This window comes from Artemia sp. Qi Xiang Cuo, unplaced genomic scaffold (assembly GCF_049724085.1).
Source record: "Artemia sp. Qi Xiang Cuo unplaced genomic scaffold, ASM4972408v1 HiC_scaffold_32, whole genome shotgun sequence".
Taxonomy (NCBI): domain Eukaryota; kingdom Metazoa; phylum Arthropoda; class Branchiopoda; order Anostraca; family Artemiidae; genus Artemia; species Artemia sp. Qi Xiang Cuo.
Genome location: NW_028297441.1, coordinates 1680104 through 1696932, shown reverse-complemented (window position 1 = coordinate 1696932; position 16829 = coordinate 1680104).

The following is a 16829-nucleotide window of genomic DNA, read 5'->3' as shown; positions in this document are numbered from 1 at the left end:
ATTTGCCAGAATTTCCGTACGAAATTCTTCTTTTGTCTTGCTTTCTCATTGCCGACTCAATTTTACGAGTGGAAACGTTAAGGGTAATTTTCCAGGGTAAATTTTCACCAGAATTGAATTGTCTAGAGAATAAGTCCTCGGGGAGTAGGGATTTTTCCGTGGAGGAATGGCCAGGTTTCTTGAAATTATTAAAAAAATACGATCAGAAATTAAATAAAAAATAACAAGTTTTTTCAACTAAAAGTAAGGAGCAACACTAAAACTTAAAACGAACAATATACGAACGTTATAATACGTAACGTATTATTACAACAATACGTAACGTATTATAACAATAATACGTAACGTATTATAACAATAATACGTAATACTTAAGAAAGTATTACGTATAACAGTAGCACAAAGCGTAAAATTTCAAAAATACAGAAGTTAACATGACTGAATAAATCAATTAACACAAAGATAAAATCAAAATTAAAGTTCAAGTTAGAACGAAGAAAAATTATTAGAAACAACATTTTTAATTCCCCTCCCTTCAAATCCCCCAAAGGATTAGAGTTTCATGAACATTTTATTGAAAAAAAACATTTATTAGGAATAGCTTTTTTTCATTTTTATCGTGACATTAGAAATATTGATATATTAACGAGTTGCCTGAGAAAACAAATAAACAATTTCTTAAAATAAATGCATTTGCTGTTGTCAATTACTTTTTGTTATTTTAAAAGGACACTTATTTTCGTTGGAGGTGATGGAGTTTGTTCGGAATGAGACTGACTCTATCTGCTGACTACATGCTTCTGGATAAGGGACATTCTAACCAAACATTCAAAACAGGGGCATCACAACTTCATGCATCGGGCACAGTCCACCCCAGGGAAACTCGGTATCTAGGTGTTTATCAAGCTCTAATCAGACCCAGGCTTAAAGCTAGTTGGGCTAGTGACCCACCATTGGAAAATACTATGGAAAGTGGTGATGTAGCCTCAGATCCATACTCCCCTTTAAGATCTCGACCATTGAAAGTCAAAAGAAATACTGGCGAGATCATGAAAAATGACAGACTAAATATTCTAGACCAAAGGGGGCTTCAAATACACCTGCAAGGTTTCATATAATTTCGGGAAACTATAGGTTTCAGCGTTTGCCTGCAAGTCCAGGGGACTTGTTGGTCATATGTCAGTATTTATGACACGGTGATTCAGTCCCAGCTTTTGCATACAAGTCCAGTGGACATTGTCCGTCAAGCGACATCCCAAAATCAATCCAATCTTTCATCCCTTAATTTTATGACTAGGAATGACCTATGGATGGATGATAGATAGACTTATCTATCAACAACTGGAAATGACATCATATTTCTACAATCCTAAAAAGGGCTTATCCCAGATTTGCCTCTCAATTATTTGGACTATCTAACTTGGCTTTTTCTACAACTAAACATGTCTTGATACCTGAAAAATACTTGATTTAATTCAAAGGAGGGGGAGTATGGACCAAAGGGGCTTCGAATAGCCACCTGACATGTTCTGACTCCGAATACACCTCCAAAAAAAGCCTACTTCTAGATGAAATACTCAGTCATAAAGTGGTGATCGCAGGTCTCGAAGAAACCAGTCTTACTGGAAGCAGTGAAGAGTGAATAAGGAGCAATTATTCATTGTTCCGTTCTGAAGGAAGCATAATAAGAAATGGCGTTGGCCTTGCTCTAAGTAATCCTGCAAGAAAAGTCCTCCTGAACGAAGCACCACCTGATAGACTTATGAAGGCCCGACTCATCATTATCCCTGTCCCAACGGCAGAGCCAAGGAAGAATTCTACTCAGTTCTGTCCATATGGCTGGTGACAGTTCCCCTCCCATTCAATGATGTTACTGTTCTTCTGAGCGACTTCAATAAGACAGCGATCAACGATTTGGATGTTTGACGCGTTGCCGTTGGCCCAGCATACACTGACCCACCGAATGATAATGGTCTTTGCCAGCTTGAACTGTGACAGTCTCATGACCTTGCCATCGCCAACGCCTGATTCTGACGTAAAACTATCCACCACCAGCACACTTCGTGCAGTGCAGAGGGTGACACATAGAAAATGATTGACTATATCATAAGCCTCAAATCATCACGGAAGACTCGAAGAGCCAACAGATCAGCAGAGCAGTTCAGCAGATCAACAGATCAGCAGAGCTTGGAAATAGTCAGCAGAGTCTGCAGTCAGCAGAGACTGCAGACTTGTATGCTCCCATGTCAGCTTTACCTCCATGTCGAGCGATCGGAAAGAAAACTTGTTGCTGCAAATATTGGTAAAACAGAACAATCCAGATATTTTTCTCAACTATAGTGTCGAGATATCAAATCGCTTTAAGCTCCTTGGTACACTTAGCAGACGTGAAGACACCTGGAAGTATTTTAGATTACACTGTGATGTAGCAGGATTATTGCTCGGCAAGAGTTGTCCGAAAAAATCATGGTTCGAAAATAAAACACTGCAGATGTTTAAACACTACAGAAAACAAAGCCCCCACATTGGTATCTGCTCAATCCAAGGATGTGTCACTTTTTCATATGAAAGCTCTTGCCTTGAGCGGTGGAAGGACCATTTCTGCTTACCACTCAATAATACTTGCCCGCTAGCACTTCCTGTTAATAGTCACAGCAACCCAGCTGTCAATGCTCCTCCAGACGAGATTTTCAGGCCGTCAGGACTGAGGAATACAGTCAAGCTCAAGAACGATGTACGACGAATGATGTAATTTATTCTCTTGAAATGTGCTCATAAATAAAACGTAAATTTTCCCGAAGTTAAAGCTCTAAGCGAATTTTCTCAAACTCGTAACCAATGTAGATCGTTTTAGCAGGCCAGAAAAACCCCTGGATCCCAATCTCCCCTCCCCAAAATATGAAGTTGTTTTCAAGAAAAAAAAACTATATATAAATACACAATTATTGTTCATTTAAAGAGAGTAGATATACTAGTAAAATGTAAAAAAGAAATAAAAATCTGCAAAAAACTGAATAAAATTGGAACCCTGAAAGACAGAAAAATGAGATATGAGGCGAATCTTTGTTAGGCATAACAGTACCTTACTATTCCATATCTTTCTCCTAAATACTACTTTTCCTACGTTTTTCCTCTTTTCGAAATCTTCCTATCCTTCCCTTCTGCCTCCTCTTGCCCTAGGTTGACGCAGTTACCTTTTAGTCTTTTCCTTTTAAAGTAAAAAATGACCCATGCAAAAAAAAAAAAGAAAAAAGGTTTAATTAAAGCTCAGAGTTTTGCAAATTAGTCCCGCCTGTATATCCGTCAAAACGAAAGAGCAAAACAAAAATGGTGTTCAGTGGGGAAATGAAGCCGTCAGGAAAAATGGACTTACGACAAAACCGGATAAATCTGACAACCAAATGTCTATTTTATGCGAAAATAGATATTAGTGAACCAGACACGTGGGGGGCCCTTTAAAATAGTTGTGATCCAGGCGCTTATACAGGGGGGGGGGCATCGCAAACGGCAAATATTCTAAAATTTTTGGAGGATAAGTTTATAGACATAACTATTCTACACTTGTATTTGTCGTTTTTAAAATTCTGCGGGAAGCAGAAAAATCCTTATTTTTAATATTTACTACTTTTGGAGATGCAAGCTTGTTTTTGAACATAAATTGATTTGTATGTTGCACAATGATATCTATGTTTATGGGAAACTTTAGCTCAATCGGACCACATAAAGTAGATGAACTATTGATTACGAGATTTCATACTCGATCGAATCGTAACACTTTAAATATAACCGTTTAACAATCATGATATTTCAGGGGAATTGATCCAACGTTCGCGTCGGGGAAATATTTTTTATCAAGTTGAGAACAATAAGCCAGTCATCCTCTCCGGGAAAAAAATCAGCCTGTATTTGGTTGGGAGTTGACTCGAATCTTTTGTACTCTCAACTCAAATGGCTTTTCCGAATTACTCACCATTATATGAACCAAATCGTTATAAAAATAAACAAAAGAGCAGCTTAAGAGAAGCCATTTATTTTATAAAACAAATATATTACACTTCATAGAATAACTTATATCAAATACAGTGTCATAAAGGTAAAAATACTTAGTTTTATATTCTATTGTTTCTATTTGCAAAATAGAATGTTCTAAGAACTCTATAATTCTGTTCTAAGAATGTTCTAGAACAATACTCTAAGCTAATTCCACAAAATATGTTATTAAACACCATTTGGATTAGGGAAGTAAAGGGAAATCCTGATTTTTTTTTATTTCCGGGGAAATTCTTATTCAACATATCAAAGAATTTACCATATCAAAACATAACATAACAAAAACATATCAACATATCAAAGAATCGTCTTTTTTTTTAATTGCTTACGCCCATAAAATCTAGCGTACGTGCTTGATAGGGATAGGTTACTATCATACTTGGGCATGCAGTGCTAAAAAGTAATAAGTTCATCATTTTATATTATAATGTTTATACTTACAAAAGTATAAAGTGTAACTTACAAAAATCATTTTATATTGTTTATACTAATTTGGCTATTTCAACTCCATAGGAATAATTTATTATCCTACTTGGACCCAGGAGGGTCATTGGGGGGGGGGGGTGCAATTTTGAAAATTTTTGTTTTATTTTCATTTAAAAATACATTTTTTGGTATTCAAATAGGAAAAAAGGAAAAACTAACCTTGATTTTTTAAAATATCCCCCCCTAACGTCTTTTACGTACTTTTTACGTCTACTCTTTACTTTTTACATCTCCTGAGTATAGTGTGCTATAAAGCTCAAATAATTTAAGTTTATTTTGTATTGTTTATAACGGCAAAACAGAATACCTTGGAGCTAGGAAACATATTCGGCTAATTTCGCCAAATGTGCAAGTAAATTCCAGAGTTGGTAATTAGAACTCTATAAATAAATTGTGGCTATACTGAGTATAAATGACGCACAAAAAACCGAAGAACAAAATCAAAAAAAGAAGACTATCTTCGTTTGATTTAGTTCTTTGTTTTCTTCTTCTTTTTTCTTCATTCTTCGTTCTTTCGTACGTTAGATCTCCATAACCACAACTTACTATTATGCACGACAGTAAAAAAATTTTAGACTACAATGTTTTTCTATTTATATCTAAAATAAAAATAAATAAATAACGGGAAAAATTATAATTAAAAAAAAAAATATATATACTACAAAATTGAATATTTCGGCTTCGTCGACAAAAACAGAAAGAGAAGTCTATTTTTTTTTACAGTAATCATTTTTTCGTCTTAATTAAAAGTTTTTCTGTTAATATTTTCATTTCGTTTTATTTGTGAATGTATAGCATCGTAGAGTTCCGCAGAAAATTGAACTTTCTTTTTATTCTTTTCTTTCCGTTTTATTCGTTTCGTTTTCTTTTTATTCTTTTTTGCTTAAATAGTTTATAAAACATTTTGAACAGATGTCAAATTGTCACGTCAAATATTACGTCAAAACTATGTTAGCGCCTGTTGCAAGCAGCTTTACCCATCCCAAAGCTCAAAAGCCCCAAAAAGGTGTTCTTCTAGTTGAATATATAAACTAACAGACAAGACGAACAAACGAAAGAAGATCAAGCTGACTTTCTAAAAATAGTATCAAAATTCGATTTTATTTTTGGTATTTCCATTTTTTCTCTTTTCTCATACTTTTCCGTCCAAATTTTCTCATAAAATTTCTATATAAAGCTTATTATGTCAAAAATATTTTAATTTCAAAATCAACTACATAATATCGACTGATAGAGCCGTAACTCAAAGATCATAAGACAAGAGAAACCGCTTCACAGAAATTAAGAAGGTAGGGCTCAGGCACGTACGTATGCATTTTTTTCAGGGAAAGGCGGGCAAAAAAAAAACGACAACAAAATTTTATTTCTTAATTTGAATAAGAAGTGCCAATAAATCCCAGAAAACTTAGGATTTCAGAGGGGGCAGAACCTGAGCCCACACCCAGCGTACCCAACGAGATAAGGCATTATATGGTCGAGTCTACAAGGTTAGAAATCCCTCCCAACTTACTTCAATAGCCCCTTTCCTAAATGTGCATGCCATTTCATTAAAATATAGAGAGCCATGGACCCTCTAAGCTAGAATGGCAAGTATGTGTAAAAAGAAAAATTCAAAAAAAAGAAAAAAAATCCAAATAAGGTAAAAAACCTAATAAAACGAATATCGGCTCACTCGTACGGTAGGGGAATAAATACAAAAATTTAAATTTTGCAAAAAAAAAACAAAAAAAAAAACACTATTTAATTTTTATCGAGGTCTTAAAAAAGACTTAAACTGCTAACAAAACAGTTTTAACCGGCTTTTTGTTAGGTTATATTTTTAATTAATTATACCATTTTTTCCAAAAGCAAAAATTTATAAGACTGAGTCTGCTTTACAATATAATCAGGGGCACCACTCATCTTGGAGGGGGCAACTTTCCCTTTTTTTCTGTTTCTTTCAATGAAAATATAAAAGGGGTATTTTTCAAAACCTGCATGGGGATGGGACACTTCCTCTCACCAAGTTGATGCTCCTCAACATAATGTACTTGCGATGTTCTACAAACTTGTAAATCCGCAGAAAAAAAGTGCATGAAATGGCACACATCAACCTTGTACGTGATTCTTAACTGAAATCCAACCCAAAAACGTATAAAACTAAATTTACAGCACTCGCTTATTTGTCCTATTATCGAGTGGATATAGAAAAAAAAATACAGAAAAAAAGTAAAAAAAAACAGAAAAAATCTATACTTCACTATCATAAGTTCACTTTACTAGAATAAGTTCACAGCACCTAATTTATTCAAGTATTCAACGTACCAATTTCTGGCTATCAGAAAGTCATATCTCAACTTTAATATACATTCTTATAAAAGGTTCCGAACTAATTCTCACCCCCACTCCAAAGGGCCAACTTTTAATTCTTCGGAATAAATAATCAACCTCCTGCATGATTTTCAAAATTAATAACTTTTGATAGCCAAAACATCGCACACAACAGAATGATTCCCACGCTCAACAGTGCTTATTTTAATTAATTTAATTAATTAATTTAATTAATTTCCGTCATTTTTGCTGTTCCATAAATAGGTTAAAATTATTAGATTTGTGTCGCAAACCCCTTTTTGTCATCAATTGCGATTATCTTTTTTTATTGCATCAATAAGCTGCAATTCGTCCTTTTACAGACAGGAAATCCTTGCTGTATCTATCAGGACAAACTGAATTTCGTCTTAGTTTATAGTTTCTATGGGCAGGGTGTCGAGTGGGGAGGGGGGCCCTATAATCCCCCTCCCCAAGTTATTGAACAATACCTTTTCTTGGTATTTTCGCCGAGAAATTCAATAAAAAAAACTGCGCCCCCCCTAGATTCTGAAAAATACATTTTGCCCCCACCCCTCATTTTAGGTAATTGGCACCACTGCATCTGGAATTTTATTTTCACAAGAAATTAATTTTGCTTCCGAAACCAGATCCAATTAAGCACACAATTGTGCTTTTTCAATTATTCACAGCAATTATTTGCAATAAGCTCTACTGAGCGTGGTGAGTATTCACAACTATATAAACAAAGGAAGAAATGCTATAAAAAACTCAGGCAATTAACTCGAGTGGTTTCCCACTCGCCATCCATTAGCATAATAAACTTTGGCTTAGAAAGAGGTTGGCCTTTCACAAAAAGGAATAATTTGAGGAACATGTTCTTCTCGAGCAGTAGTTTGTTATTGGCTTGCCAAGGGAAATTAAAAACCTTTCAAAATTATTTTTAGATATCTTTTATTTAGTTTTGACAAGAAAAAGGGAGAAAGGACGAGAGACAGATGAGAGAGAGAGAGAGAAAACGTGAAAATAAATTTCTATCTGAGCCGTAGATGGGATTCTGCTTCAGGGGGGGGGGGGGGGAACGGAGACGTCTTTTATACGAACTACACAGTTAGACAAATGCATTTTTTTTAACATTTCTGGTTCTCCAAGTTTCAATCCAAACAAAAAAATTTTAAGAAAGCAGAGGGGCTCTCTGAAAGACTACGCAGAATGACAATGTTCAAAACTCAAAGAAAAAGGACGAGACGCGTACGCAGAAGGGGGGAGGGTCAGGGCCACCACATCCCAAAAACATAAATTTTCTTTAATTCATTGGCACATCTTATTCAAATTATCCGCATTGTTTTCTTACTATTGACCTCCTCGAAATATTTTACTATTACCCCCGAGCCCCTCAAAAAGCCTGGGTACAAGCCTGCTTAGGGCCCGAGCTGCCCTAGAAATTTCAATACATTTTAGATATTTTCTAATATTATCCATTTTGCTGCAAACTTGAATAGTTTTGTTCTTCCAAGCCTCTTCCCCTTCAATGGGAAAAGATAGCTACAAAATATATTTAAATAGTTATTTAGTAATTATATTTAATAGTAATTATATATAGTAATTATATTTACAGTTATTATATTTATAATAACTATATAGTAATATAGTAATTATATTTATAGCAATTATATTTAATAGTAATAGTAATTATACTTAAATACAAACTAGAGTTATATAAAAGATAACTATATTTAAATTCCCACAGCTCACATAATAAAGATATCTCATGAGGCCAAAAGAAATAAAAAAAAAGACGAAATCCGAAACAGAAATCTTCAGGAAAATGACACTATCACTTAGAGAGCCATCTAAAACAAGTAATTACTTCCATTTATTTAATATTTAGGCATTATTGTACATACTTCAATATAGGCCAACAAGAATCAATGGCGGATCCAGAGGGGGGCATGGGCCCCCCCCCAACGTAGTGTAACTTACCTAATTAACGCAAGTTTGCGTTAATTAAACTTGCTCCTAACGCAAGTTTCTCGGAACAACCTATTTTGCGCCCCCCCCCCCAAAAAAAAATCCTGGATCCGCCCCTGACAAGAATGTATATCCAAAAGGCCAACAAGAATCACTACAAAAGACAGAAAAAAAAATCTTAAAGGAACAATTGGAAAACAGATGTCCATATGACATAGCTGTGCAAAAAGCATGGGACCCCTGAAACAAATTAGAAGCACGGTTGCACTTCCAAAAAAGCGTTTTTAATTAACAGAAATACGTAATTAGTAATACATTATTAACAATTAGTTTTAGATAATTAGTAATATTATCAATTATCTTTAATTATGATTAATAAGACCAAATAGTAGATGATGAGGCCTATACAAGGACAATAGTGTATATAGTATCGCTTTTTTGTTATTACACGTGGAAGCGAAAAGAAAAGCAGAAGAAAGATTATGATGTGATAAATCGTGGGAAATAGAATGGAAAAGGATTATGAAGTGTAAGAAAATTGAGAACGTGTTTGGTATAAAGTAGAAGGGAATAGTTTTTGTGTCTTGGTGGGCAAAGATATGTTGTTAAAAAAGGGGAGAAAATAATAATAATAAAGGGAGAGTTGAGAAAAAAACAACTAAATTAAATAATATATTATTAATTAAGAATGATGTATTAACAAAAATACCTACATTCATTTATGTAAAATATTAAACTCTATCCCCTTTATTGGCTGAATTGTTATAAGCTTGACCAGTAAATTAATGCGAAGTAAATTATATGAAAATTGACTAATACTAGTGTTGCAAAAGTCTAATCCACAAGCATCCTCCGCGATAAATCAACAAACTAAAAAAACTCAAACTCAAAATGGAGTATGTGACATTTTTGGCCAAACTTAAATTCACAGCAAATTCGGCACCCTCAATTAATTATATTGACAAGTGTGTTTTAAATCCAATGGCTTTATTTATGGTGTTGATCACTGTATCTTTTGGAGCTAATCAAATTGTTCCTTAAGCTTATGCCAGAAAGAGAAACCAAATTAACCCACCAATTACCCATTGTTGTATTCACCTGTTATTGTCATGTCAAATTTTGAGAGAGTAAACTTTGAGAGAATTTTGAGAGAACAGAAGACAAACCTATATGATTTTGTGTGTGAATATCAGTAAAACGAATGAAAAACTTTTTCAAGAAAAACAACTTTACAAGTAAACCCTCTGTATTTGCATTGCTATATTTGATGCTTGCGGTCTTTAAACCCGAATTTTCACAACCCAGTAAATGGATGCTTTCTGCATAACTATATCAGCTACTTACAGTTAAATTAAACCGAATTCATTGACTGATAGGATAAAACAACATATAGACTTCTAATTCTTTTACTCGGGGGCGCCAATTGGGAAGGGGAGTCTTAAATTTTCAAAAACAACTTTTTTTCAATTTGCATCGAAAAAGTTACCCCCCCCCCCTCCGATTTTGAAAAGTAAATTTTTTCTTGTGTCATTAAAAAAAAACGAAAAGATCTTTGCCCGAGTCTTATATTTCGTTAATTGACCCCCTTTCTCCCATTTGGCCTTTAATATTGCTATCAATTCAGATGAGATCCAATCAAACTAGCATGTCAATAATAACCCAAGGAACACATCAATATTAAGATTTCTATCTTTAATATCACAAAATAAGGCGTTGAAAGACTGCCAGCATATATATGCCTCAATGAAGAGGCTCCTGATTAACCTCAGCTTCAGTACGGACCTCAATTACAACCTCTCGAACAATATCCTCCTTAATCATAGACAAAGTTGAGCCTCTGCTATGTCTAGTACGTGTTTTCCAATACTCTTTTGGAGTTAGAGCACCTGTAATAAGATGAGATATGCAAATGATTGGTTCAAAGAATGGACCAATAAGAAGGCATGGAATAGAAGGGGAATTAGAAAAGGGATATGGAAAATCAATCATTTTTGACAGATGATTTCCAAGGGAGTTTTATTCGATTCCATCCCTTTTTCTATCATTAAGAGGAAATGCAATAAGCAGTATTATATTTTTCTGTATAATACGAAAGGTAGGGGAAATAAAAATTAGATTTGATTTTCATTCTTTCTTTATCCATAAGAGAGAAAATAGGTCATGGTAAGAGGTATTTAAGTCATTATGTCCATACCAGAAAATTCAAGGGGAAAGTAATTGACATCAAAGAAAATAAAAATGTACTACAGACATACAGTCACACAAGACAGACAAAGGGAGGGGGATCCCCCTCCTAAGTCTGGTCAAAAGAACTTCTTCAGGATGATCTGAACATTAAAGCCTAAAACGTACTTTTGACGCACAAAGAGACCATATAAAGAAAAAAACCCTGAAAAGGTTACCTGAAACCTGAATGAAATTTGACTTACATAGATGTTTTATGCATTATGATATGACATGGTTTTAAATATTTTGGTTATACAGTTTGGACGGCTATATAATCCAGACACTTCGACACATGTTTTCAGATAGCTTTGTGTTTCATAATATATTTTATTTATAAAATGAATTTGATATTGTTGGAATCTGTGAAATTGCGTCCCTGGCCTTTAGGTATCCAAGCCTTGGCCTTCATCTTTATAACCTCGAATAAAGAAAATCAAAATTGTCACGACCCCATTATAAAGTCCGTAGTGACGCCAGGAAAAATTACTTAGAAATAATTTTATACAGTCATACATTAAATTAATGTCGCAAATTTAACCTTTGTTTAAATCTGAACATAATTTAAATTAAAGAAATATTTAATTTAACATAATTTAAATTTGAAAAAAAAAATAACCAAATTTAAAACCGTTGATTCATAGCGGGGACTTATAGAAGGCGGATTCAGGACGTTTTTCAGCGAAAGTTTTTTCGACTTGAAGCCCCCAAAAAGGTTTCTCCTCAAAAATTGCCTTTACCTCCTCAGGCCATCTAGAAAATTCTCTCTAATTCCCCTCGCCTATGATGCCGGAATGTCACAATTGTGCTAAATTAATTTTTCAATTGAATTATTCTTCGAAATAAAAATTTTCAGTGAAACATGTAAAAAAATAAAATACACATTATTTGTGAAGGAAGGTGTAGATAGCAACCAAATAAAAAATGAGACGGACAAGTTTGATAAGCTGCCACGTAACAGAGTTTTGGAAAGCATTTTTTTTTATTTGCAATTTTTCCAGATATTGTCCAAAAACGGGGACTAGAAAGTAAGAAGCTTTAAATTAGTCAACAAAAAAAATCGACACAATTAAATGTGGCAGCGTCGAATACTCCTGAAACGATATAGGAAGAAAAATACGTAAAAATAGAAAAAAAGAATGTCACAAGACCTGATAAGAAAACACATTTTTAGACTGAAACAACACTGAAAAAAAAAAGCTATTTAAAAAGATAAAAGAAAACTCCAGCATAATAAACCGAAAACTATACAAAGCAGATTCAGGAAATTCTAAAAAGGGAACAACTATGATGATAAGCTATTCATCCGTTCAGTTATACAGGGGACAAAGGCTTTAATTCTTAAGTAGAATTTCATTAATCTGGAATTCCGTCAGTAGAGTTACTTAGTAAACCTATTAAGATGAGCATTTCTTATGATAAAAGAATAAAAAAATAGTAAAAAAATATGAAGGGAGTTGGGATTTTCTGGCGAAAGTGTGATACATGGATTTTGAATGTGCAAATAAATGGGGTAAATTTCCGCGTTGTGATTGTTTTGATAGGTTAGAGCAGCTTTTAATCAATTGTTTGCTAGACTCGAATAGGGATGGTTTTAATCACATTTTGTGTGTATATTTTTTGATATTTTAATAACGTGCATGTGTTTCCCAAGTGGCACTAAACAAAGAGATACTATGAAGATCTTATGGCAGGCGCTCCGCTTGGCCTGAGTACGGAATTTAATGCAGCGAAACCCATATAGGCAAGTTAAAAAAATAAAAATATAAAATAAAAATATATAAAAAAAAAGAAAAATCAACAACAGACGAAGTTATTGCACTAGAAGTGGGCCTAGCTCATGACCAGCTACTTTTCTATTATGTTTTCTAATAACTCGAGAGATAGCTATTTCTGGGTCTGCAATTTTGTATATTTTAACCATAGGTGAATTTCTGTGCCAAGGTGGTATACGTAGTAAGTATTTTACAAAACGGAAAAATAGCCAACGGATTTTTGACTTTTCAGATTTTGTAATTTCCAAAATGAGGCTATGTGCAATATATGGAGGAGGGCTACTGCATTGAACAGGCTAGCTAAGAGATGACGATTGAAGCGGAACTTCCAAGTGACAATAGAGGCGTAAAATGCTGAAATTCGACGGTTAAGATGCTCGACGAGAAGAGATCTAGTATCACGTAAAGAGGACCCGATCGGGAGGCCAAAGTATACTATATGATCAACAGGCTGAATCGTTGAGCTCCCAAGTGCTATTGAAGGGGAGTAGGACTCTTCCAGTTGAAAAGAACTATTTCGGACTTCGCCAAATTGAACTGAAGCCCAACCTTGAGGTATTCATCTTGAAGGATAGCAAAAATTTCACTGATTCGCGGTAGCGTACTACTGAAATTCAGAATATCATCCACGTAGCGCACAAACGACAGATTAGTAGATGCAAAAATTAAAGAGCAGGGGCATTGGTCTTGAGCCTCAAGGACGTAATTATCGAAGAAATTGGAGGAAGAAACTACACCTTGTCAAGCGCCCTTTAAGACTAGTATGAGCCTTTTCTTAGGAATCGGAGGCGATTTTTTATTTGGCGGAAGTTTCAGTCGAATGGATAGCCGTGTATACATATCCCTAAGTATACGAATTATATCCGGGTTCAGTCCACGTCTACCAGCTTTAAGAAACATTACAGAGTGAATGAATGAAATAAGTCAAATGCGCGTCTTACGTCGTGGCCAGCAAGAACTAGACTTTCTCCCGCAGAATCGACATCAATAAGAGCGTTTGCTCCTACAGTGAGAGTGTCAGCACAGCCAGTTCCTTGTTTGAAGCCAAATTGGTGTGGGGGTGTATAGCAAGTTGCTTCGAGTTCATCCTTAAAGAGAAACTCAAAGACCTTACAAAGAGAGGTTTCGACGGTGATGGGCCGAAAGTAGGTGCAGTGGGGTACTTCTTTTCCCTTCTTACGGATTGGAGTAAGGTCACCAATACAGAAAGTTGAGGGCACAGTGCATTGAGTGAATATCTTCTGCATTATTAGTGTGAGGTGCTGGGTAAAAAGAGAGTTTCCGTTTTTTAAAAGCATAGCTCCCGCACAATCAAAACCGCTGGAATGCTTCAACTTTAACTTTTCGGCTGCTTTTTCTATTGCTCGAGCTGTCCTGGTGTAAAGTGTTTTTGGTAAGAAATCAAAGAAGGTATCTAATTCTTTACCATACTGATCCTGAAAATAGAAATCAGGAGAAAGAAACTTTGATTCAAAGTGATCATACCATTCATCGTGAGGAATATCAGAGGGATGTACAGAGGGGGCGTGGTTACGTGACTGGGAAACAAATTTGAAGAGTAGTGTTCGGTTATGCCTGGCGCTAGCTGAGTTCCGATCGACAAGCATCTTCCGATGAAAAGCAAGAGCCTTCGAAAATCGTCTTTTCGTACTGAGGCGTAGATCATTCACCATATCAGATCGCGGTTTATCGCAATCTTTCCACAGATTGAACCAAAATTTTGCTTTTCTCCACGATCTAACTAGATCAGGGTTTGATGACAAGCCCTTGATAATACCTTTGCGATTTCTTCGGAAAGGAACTGCTTAGCTCTCGGAAAAACGAAGGGCATGGCTAATCTAGGCCGACTACATGTCCAGCCTAAGGCGTGTTTTTTTTCGATAAATTATCTGAAATCTGTAGAAGATGAAACGGTACGCCGAATTTTATTTAGGATAAAATCCGAAGAAGACTTGAAAAGTTCACTATTAACTTTCGACCAATCCCGCGAAAGTGGAGGTGTTTGAGGATTAGTTTGGTGCGTATGCTGGGGTGGTGTGTGAATAATAATGTAAGATGAAATGGGAAAATGGTCCGATTGCTGGTATTCACTCAAAACAGAAAATTGTTCCGTCTCGAGGTTGCAAGATATCGCGATGTGATCCAGATTAGATGTATGAGATGAAGTATGAATGTAAGTAAAATCGGAATCCTTATGAACCACTCTAACCCGATCACCAAATATACCCCTAATGAGGATTGTTCGCGGCGATTCTTGGGTATCCCTTTCAGTTAAATTACAATTAAAATCTCCAGCTACTACACACGACAGCCCTAAACGCTTAACTTTATCAAGACACGAACCTAATTTCTCACATGATACAGCAAAACGACGCTCAGATTCATCACAACAATAATCAGTAGGTAAATAAACGTTTATAAAAACACATCCTTCAACTCCGATAGCCAAGAAGTGATCACTTATTTCGAAGAGGGTAGAGTGAAGGGAAACACACACAAAGGTTCCGAGGCCCCCGACGGCCTGCCTCTATTCTTACGCTGTTGAGCAGGTACACAGTAAGACGAAGACCCCTGCAGCTTGCGTGAATTTATACTATACTTAGTTAGGAAATGTTCTTGTATAAAAATTACATTATAATTCGCATGAAAACCATTAAGCACGGGAAGTCTTTTTACAAAAAAGCTGTGGAAGTTACAGGATAGAAACCGAACTAATTAGCTCATGGATTCACTGCCTTGCGATTTTTAAGACAACTAACGTTGTAGCAAGAATGCCCAGGAACTTTACAGCCTACACAGAAAGGACTCTTCTTGCAGGGAGAGTCAGAGCTCGACTTGTGGTCACTGGCACTGCATTTAGAGCAGATAGCACTGTTTAAACAATTCGCAGCTGCGTGGCCTATCATGTGGCAAGTAAAACAGTGATGGGGCATGAAAACAAATTCTTGAGTTAGCAGTTTCTCATATCTTGTTTTCAGAGAGTCTCTGATAAATTGATCTTGTTTAGCAAGAATCAGGAAAAAAACTTTGAATACACGAGACTTTCCGCATTGTCCAGTTTCACTATCCTTTGGGATTAAGTCTTTAAGTGTTGCGCAATTTAAATCCCTTGGATCTAGCTTGAGAACGGTAACGAAGAGTGATTCTGTGACAGAGAGACTCAGATTGGAGTCAAAACGTGTTACAGTATTGGCTATTTGATTCGCAGCTTTCTTTCACAAAACGACGAGCTTCTATTCACATTTTTTACGCCTGAGTTCACATATATCACAACCAGAGATAGGGTATAGAGTCTGTATAAATGCTCCACGCTCAGGTGGATCTTTCAGGTCTTTTGGTGGATTTTTCAGAATCACTGCAAATAAAGGCTTGGGGGTCGGGTTTGGTTGGGAGGCTGAGGGGGGAGGGTCATTTGCTATGGGACGAGTGATGTTCGTAATAAAACCATCAAGTTTTCTGGACAGTTCGATAACTTTTGCCACAACTATAGAATTGACAGCCTCAACAACAGTTGGAACGTCACCTGGGTTTAAAATCACGAATTTTGGGATACTGGCATTTTGCTTAGCCTCTGAGACCAGGTTCTAACACATATCAAGAATGTTCTCTTCATCCCTAGCATGAATTACAACTCGCGATGTGACGCTTAACTCTGTGTATAGAATCTTCTTTGCTTGTATAATTTGATCGTGATCGAAAAACGCAACAGCTGCCTTCTGAACTCTCTCTTGTTTGACCCCATCAGTCAAAGACCGACTCAGGAAATTCAAGACAGGGCTCAGAAGCAATTTTCCGCCATAGCGCACAATTTACCTTGCAATCGCAAACAGTTCAAAGCACAATCCGTAAATCATATCCAATCAAGCAGGCAGTAACGTCACAGTGGGGTTATAGCTTTGTAGTCAGAGAAAGTATTTTCGAGGTCACTGAACTAATGAGATTTAAAAATCTATAAAGATAATCTCACACTGAATCTAGGTCAGGATTTACATCCACTTACATTCCTTATGAAATATA